The sequence below is a fragment of the Thunnus thynnus genome, chromosome 12, assembly GCF_963924715.1.
Source record: "Thunnus thynnus chromosome 12, fThuThy2.1, whole genome shotgun sequence".
Lineage (NCBI taxonomy): Eukaryota > Metazoa > Chordata > Actinopteri > Scombriformes > Scombridae > Thunnus > Thunnus thynnus.
In genome coordinates, this window is record NC_089528.1 from 3,208,004 (window position 1) to 3,215,227 (window position 7,224).

Sequence of the window (7,224 nt, forward strand, 5' to 3'; positions counted from 1 at the left end):
AGATATAGTTAAAAGCGACCTAAATGTATCATGAAAATGTGGCTTTAAACTAAATAAAAGTCAATTTATAACAGTTTCTGTGGAACAACCACAACGCCAATGTATTATCTTGTATGTGTGTTAAGTAACTCTTTGGTAGACGCCATTGTAGTGGACAAACACAGCGCTGCCGTATGCGTCTTGTGTGTGTTTACTCTTTGGTAGAGGAGGTATGATGCCATTGACATGCGACCAAATGAAACAGTCCATTACTTTGATTAAATTACAGATTTCTCTGGGTTTAAAAATTGTTGGAAACATTTGAGATAATGTAAGTACGCAACTCAACAAAATATATAACATAGGTTTAGTTGTTTTTAGACATTTTAATGTGGAATAGTTACATAATATACCTTTAAGGGGAATCATTTTTACTACAGAATAAAAGTTATCCACTTGCATATTGGATATCTCAATAAAGGTTAACATTGGTTAGACAAGTCAAAATATATAATTTTACACATTTTAGTAGCATTTTGACTATCCTTGGTACTAATTGTGAATAAAAAGAGGAGAGGAGAGAGACACACTCACATAGTGAGTGGAGGGTGGTTCACCCAGGTCCAGGCTGTTTGTATCTGAAAAGAAAAATAAAGTTGTTAATTCCAACTGTCCATTTGTGGCTGGGAAAGGCTTAGTTTTTAATTCTTTTAAGTGTCTTTTCCTGACATCCTTCATGTCTTTAGGTCATTATATTTTATATATAATCTTAATTGAAAGGTAACTAGTACCTCAAGCTGTCAAATAAATTTAGTGAAGTAGAGAGTAAAATATTTCCTCTTGAAATGTGGTGCAGTGGAAGTATGAAGTAGCATAAAATGGAATTATTCAAGTACAGGCACCAAAAAAATTGAACTTAAGTACAATACTTGTGTAAATGTATTTAGTTACATCCCACCACTGCTTTTTATGACATAGCTGACAATAGAAAGATGGCAGCAAATGAATGAAACAAATGTCCCCAAACAGAAACTAACCAGGTATGTTGCAATTCATGGTCAGCATGGTGTCCCTTGTGTTTTATTCACAATTGCTCACCATTTTGCTAAGTAAAAAAGTTATTGTGGAGGAAAAATAAAGCTCTCTGAGCTAACCCTTTAAGAAGTTATTGTCTTTAAAAGGGACACTAACTTAACAGTTTATTCAAAAGATGTCTTTGTGCCATAAATTCCTGTCTCATAATTGTCTGCAAACCACTGTTCATTTTACTGTACTAAATGAGGTTAAATCAAAGTGAATAGTGCAACAAAGCTAATAAGATGTGATAGCATCTTACATTTTGGACTCTATAGCTCTCCATGACCTCAAAGGCAACACTGATGAGACAGCTTGCTATGGAGTTGCGAAGTGGGAGGAGCTGCTGGTTCCAGAAGGGTTTTTCCCCATTCTGTATTTCCATTTCAAATATTTCTTTAAATCATCTCAATGTTACTGAATATAGAAACACAGGACTCTCCTGGATAATGTAACAATCCTATAAGTTTATATTATGATCACCAGTTCAATTATTTCAATTTCATTTCTGAGAAACATGTTTGGTCTGTGATTTTGGCGGATGGCTAACAATACTACAATACCCATGAGCCTTGGCCACCGTTGCTATGGAGAAGAAGAGACTGCAGGGAACAGGAGGCAGGGACCGGAGCCAGAGCAGACAGGACTGCAGGGAACAAGAGAACAGGATGAATACTGGGGACACATGCAACAAGAACTAAATGCTAAATAGCAAAACTGGCAACAAAGTTGGCTTGAAGCATAGTAACACTAACAGGTAGCAGAGTCTACGATCTGGTAGAGTGGAAGTGGCAGGGCTGAGTATTTTTAGAGGGCTTGATTACTGTGATGAGGTGCAGCTGGTGTGGCTCTGCTCTGACTTCGGCACACCTGCAGACAATCACACACACACACAAACAAGGAGAGAGAGGGAGAGAGCCACTTAGGGAGTGGCAGCAGGTTAGGGAGACACAGGATTGTGACACAAAAGTGAGCCAGAAATTAAAACTAAACCAAATCACTCTGGATTTTTAAATCAGTTGTTCATCTTTTGTTCTGGGGATTTAACAGAGAGTTTCATGCTGATCCAAGCTGTAGAAGAGTTCCAAGTATGAGTAACGAAACATTGTATATGGGGAACATGAATGTGATTTTTACTTCTGAAAACAGGGGCACCTGAAATAAACCCTCCCACTTCACAACTCTACTGCTTAGTGATGCTACTTGGGCAGAGTTCACCAAAATTGAACTTGACACAAAAAATCTGCGTGGATTTACTCCTGTGAGGGAATCCACTGGAATTAATTGAGTTGTGTGAACTTGGCTTCAGAAAAGTTCTGTCTAACATAGTTACCCTTAAGATTGTGAGGCAAATTCAACTAATTCGACATAACTGAGACAGTCATACAGATGTCCATGTTTGATAGCAGATATTTTATTTAAAGAGGTTGGGTGCTCATATACAACTTGCAAAAAGTGAATATTTTTATTGATGCTCTAGAAACCAATAAATAGCAGAGAGCAAAAAGGAGTAGAATTTAAATGTTGCTATAATTCATTATGCATGCTGCTGCAGATATTTATCTTCTGCTCTTCTGCTAGCTTTGTATAACTGAACAATTTCTACAAACCAGGTCTCCTGACATTATGTTAATGTGTTATACAAATATACCTCCTGTAGATATAAAGTGGTAGAAATCCACTTTACCACAACAAAAACATAATATCAAGGAATCATGACTTGAAAAAGGCAGCAGTGTAGAAATACAGCAGAAGAAATCACAGGGAGAGAGGACATAGATCAGCTGAGAGGCTGCTGAATTAGACGCTTTATGTATAAAGAATGTACTGTTAACAGTCAGCTACTGCAGGTGCTCAAATAACAAGAGAACGAAATGTGAAAAGCTAATTTGCCAACACTATCTGATGAATTGGAAGTTAGTGCTCTTTGTTTAGTCAACGTGTTCCAGCACAGAGCCTTCACCAGGGTGTGAAAAGGCCCTGTGCTGTTTGGCTTGTTTGCGTCACCTAGATAATTCATCTGTTTCACAGCTGACGAGGACTGTGTCAAAGGCTGCTGTTAAGAGCTGAAACAATTACTTGATTAATCAATGGATTTAGTTTTGTATTCATTAGGTAATTTATGAGGCAAAAAATTCAGTATTTGTCAGTTTTCTTAATCGTCCATGATGGGAATCTTTATATTTTGGTGGTTTGGACTGTTGGTGGGCCAAAACAAGCAATTTAAATATGTCCACCTGGGTGCTGGGAAATAGTGATTTTTCACTATTTTCTGATGTTGACCCAAAAGAAACCCAATAAAACTTTAACTGTCAGATACCTGTTTCATACAAGAGACACATATGAAAGGGGTATTTGACTAAACTGTCTACTCAAAATGTGATCAGCCTGCATTGAAGCTATTCATATGACGCAACTCACTGTGGTTGTTCCGTCTGCAGTGTCATTCATACACTTCCCTGATAAATTACACCAAGTTACATAGTTGTCCTCCAACCGTAGTCCAACCGTAAGAGTTGGCTAATGTGCATTGTGTTGGTCTGAATGGTTATAAGACTAATCCTAACCCGCTACCTTTCTAAACCTATTGAATAGGTGTTATCATCACACATCTGTCCCAAATGCATGGGCTACTAGGGGCCAACTTAACCTCCTAGTAGGTTCAGGAGGCTTTTATCACCCATTTATTTCAGTGAGCCAATGTTGGTGGAGCCCAGTAGGCGCAGAAGTCCTGCCAGGCATGTGCTGTCATGTGACTGTCAAGTTTCTTTCTGCAAAAACAAACAAACAAAAATGGTTGACATTCCTTTTATTTTCAGTGAAAAATACAATATTTCAAGATAGTTTTGGCATTACATTTCTAGTGAGAAATGTGCATTTTATTTTCATAATCTTCATTCAGTGAATGTATATGATGTTTAATTTGTTATTTATTACAAAGATTCTTTCAAGTCTTTCTATCCTTACCATGGTAGTTTCTATGGATGCTGCTATCACTGAAACTACATAGCTTACATGTTTGAATCATTGTCTTTGTGTTGTGTAGTATTCTGAGCTGATACATTATTTGTGTTGTTTTATGTAAGTGTTTGATGATTTTCTTTCAATAAAAAATGTAGATTTTAAAGTGCCCCACGGATGAACTGAATTTGAAATCCAGAATTTGAAGCTTTGCGATTGGCTGATTTTTTTGAGGTAATGCAGTTTGGGATTCGTAGTTGATTGAGGCTCTTATCTCCAACTGTTTTCCTGTACACAGTCCCCTAGACTTTTTCAATGAACCTGAATTATTTCAACACAGTTTATTATACTCCCGAGTTGGCTAAACAAACATGTGGAGGCCATAATTACAAAAAAAGAAAAAAAAGATCCTTAATCACTCTTTGGAGGGTTGCATAACTCCCACCAACAGCGAACACAACTCAAAAACCCATTTCTACAATACTAGCTAAACTATCTCAGATGAACTGACATCCTTGTGATTTTTTTCACGTATCAGATGTGCAAAAGCAGCCATGTTGAGTTGTTAAATGTGTGACATGTGAATAGTTGTCTGCAGTAAATATGTTCCAAATATCAGAGGTTCCCATTATATTCCATAGTGAATACACATGGGTAATTTTTGACCCATGTGTGTAAAGTTGATGTAGAAATACAAAACTTATGTTTGTTCATAAAGTAAGAAAGGAAAGATAAAAATAATTAGTGTTAATTAGTGAATTAGTGGTAATCAAAATCAAGATGTTTACTGAATACCTGGAATATGAAATGATAAAATACATTTATTTCAAAGATATAGCAAAGAAACACTCAGCCATGCATGAAAAAACATAGGGAATGAATTTGGGTCATTTTTGACCCATGTTGTACATTAGATGGGTGGCGATACAAACATGAGTTTTATTCAAAATGTAAGAAGGGAAAAATGAAAATAAGGATTTGTGATGTTAATTGAGGAATACCTGGAATACTGAATGGTGAAATTAATTTATTGCAAAGATATAGAAAATAAAAACTCAGTCGGGTCACTTTTTACCCATATTGTGCATCAAAGGGTTCTAGAACCGCTGGTCCCATGTCTGTAGTCCCTCTTGTTGCTGAATGATTCAGAATTTAAACATACCTTCAAACATGCACCAGGTTCAAGGTTCAGAGGTCAGTGTTTCAAAGCAGGAGCCATGTATCATCTTCAGACTGACATGATGTTACTCTCCAGGTTGAGTTAATTAAATTATAGGCAATTTGTATAACCATGGTTCTGAGTAGAACAATGTCATCCCTCCCACAGAAAAAGTCGTTTTTACTCACAGTATGTGTATTGTAAGAAAAATCACTTGCATATGCCAACATGGACCTGTGTGATCATGTGTACAGCATAAAAAATGATGGTGTGTAGTCACTCTTTAAAGGAGCATTTGAACATTCTCAGCAACCGTTGTCCAACGAGGACTTCCAAAATGGCTGTGTGTGATTGTGTGTGCGTTCACACATGAATAATGCAGACATGGTTGTTGACATCTCATTAATTGATAGGATCCGCCTGGCGTGCTACCCTCACCCTTCTTGGCATGGATAAATGGGAGAATGAAGTGCTCTGTGTTGAAGATGAGGCTACTTAAACAGCTCTGTCTCTCTCACACACAGACACACTCACAAACACACAGTGCAGTGCTACTTTCTGGTTGTGGCACAGATGTACCAAATGTATTTATCCTATTATAGTGGGGTTGGCAGATAGATCAGTTTGCTGAATGATTTACTGCTCCAGTGTTAAATTGAACCATTTACTCTGGGTGGCTTTTACCAGTTGGATCAAGTGGCTGCTGGATACGAAGGTGGAAATATTTGGAAATTATGGATTCATCATCGTGACTGAAAAACACAAAGATCATTCACCCTGAGGATCCCACATATGGAAAGAAGGCAAATAATTTTAGATGCCAAAAATGCAAATGAATGGAAGAATATTGCCTCCAGTATACTGCATTGCTCAAGAAATGCTAACAGTCTTTAAAAAGGATTTTTTGGCGGGGGGGGCTACAGGAAATCAATTTTGCTCAGAGAAAGAATCAATCATGATTAATTGTTTGTGAAAGGTTTGTGGTAAAGTTCACAAGCAAATACTTCAGCCAAATGTCCTGTAGACAGAATTCCCATTCAAACCACACATATCTAGAGAAAATGAAACTGAAGTTGTTGTATCAAGGCACTTATACAATGCGCTATAATGGTATAATTGTGTGTTCAGACAGAAAATAATAAAAAAAAAAATTAAAGTAAAACATTAAAACAACTTTATTGTCCACCTTTGTCACACAAAAGTAGAAATTTGTCTTCAGATTGCATGACAGTCATCATCAATATCACATTATACACATCATACGTCACAAAAACACAAAGTAAAAAAACATTTTACACTATATAAGATGCAACAAAAAAAGCAAGGAATAGATAGCTAAAAACGATTAGAAATAATTTAAAATAATAAATCAAAACAATATTGACATATCCATTAATTACCAATTAATTCACTGATGTCTGGAATGTGGGATGATATTATTACATATATTGTTAAGGCCTTCTCATACTTTCTGCGATCTGCGTCCACAGACAGCTGTAGACTTACCCACGGACTGCGGATGCAGTTCCATTCATACTTTTAGGGGGTCAATGGACACAGACATGTTCCACAAGTGTGCACAAGTAAACAGGGCTGCAGTGTGATAACTTTACAGAGCTGTAAAATCCAGTCTGTGAGTATTACAAACCGCTGTGAAGTGTTTTTCTGATCAGCATTTAAAAACAATAATCGGTCACTCCAACCAGATTCGCTGGATTGTATTTCATTGTCTCACTGGCACTTTAAACAACACACCCACACCAACACATCCCCATGTATTGTTTTACACAGGGCTGTTTTCAGTACGAATGCAGCTGAGGAGTTCCTGTATGTTGCTGAACAACAAGAAAAAGTTGAAAAAAGAAAAGTGACAGCTTAGTGAGGATAGGAATACAAAACATAAAGTAGACAGGACAGGCATTCCAACCAGGGTTACGCAAGTAAGCTAAAGTTTGCTTTTCTAGCACATGCGCAGTTAAAGTGTTTGCTATGCGTACAGTCCACACAGTCACAAATTTTGTGCTGCATGCGGACCCTCATGATTCTGTTGG

At 37.1% G+C, this 7,224-nt stretch overlaps 1 long non-coding RNA gene across 1 annotated transcript; it reads right to left on the bottom strand.

Moving 5' to 3' along the window:
• Positions 1-404: 404 nt before the first annotated feature.
• LOC137193383 (uncharacterized) lies at positions 405-2,250 on the bottom strand. Its single transcript, XR_010930801.1, has 4 exons — positions 1,809-2,250; positions 1,617-1,699; positions 1,316-1,426; positions 405-617 (listed from the first exon to the last, which is right to left on the bottom strand). It is a non-coding gene; the product is annotated as an uncharacterized lncRNA (long non-coding RNA).
• Positions 2,251-7,224: the final 4,974 nt, after the last annotated feature.